Below are 696 nucleotides of genomic sequence, written 5' to 3'. Positions count from 1 at the left end.
GCGTGCAGACGCGAGCGCGTAGAGGGGATGGGTTTTCAGCACTCGAGCACACGCACGCGCGTGGTTCGACTTTTGGCCCTAATTTAACGGCGAGCGAGTGAGTGAGTGCTGTGCAATCGCGGAGCGCGTAGAGAGCATGGATTTTCTGTTTTTATGCGCACGACTTTTGGCACTAATTTAACGCCATAGAAATGTGTGTTTAAAAGGGGAGGAGATCGGGTTGCAGCGCTGGTGTGAGCGGTTTCTCCGGGCAGTTCGCTCGAGGCTAACGTGGCTTTGGGAACGTGGTGTACCCGTCACCCATGCCAGGGAAGAAATCAAAACCGAAATGCTAGGAATATGGACTTCATCTTACGTCAAGCGTTTTCCCCTCCATTGACGCCCATAAAGAAAAGGCTTAAAGTCCATATTCCTAGCATTTCGGTTTTGATTTCTTGTCAGGTAAGTCTTTATGGCCAGATACATTCGCGAGAAATTTGGTGATTTGTGGTGACTGTTTTAATACATTAAGTTGCGTTACGCATTTTCACATTAAGCGTTTTAGAATGTCCCGTGGCAGGTATCCCCTTCTATTGCCCTAGGGAGGGTTTGTAACCCTCGTCTGTATATTAATAAAGAATAATCCTTCTATTCCTGTCTCATGTATCTGGACCTCCCCAGCAATTTAACGAAATTTGGTGGCAGCGGTTACAAGTG

The sequence above is a fragment of the Brienomyrus brachyistius genome, chromosome 9 (genome assembly GCF_023856365.1).
Source record: "Brienomyrus brachyistius isolate T26 chromosome 9, BBRACH_0.4, whole genome shotgun sequence".
NCBI classification, from domain to species: domain Eukaryota; kingdom Metazoa; phylum Chordata; class Actinopteri; order Osteoglossiformes; family Mormyridae; genus Brienomyrus; species Brienomyrus brachyistius.
Note: the sequence above shows the minus strand (reverse complement) of the source record.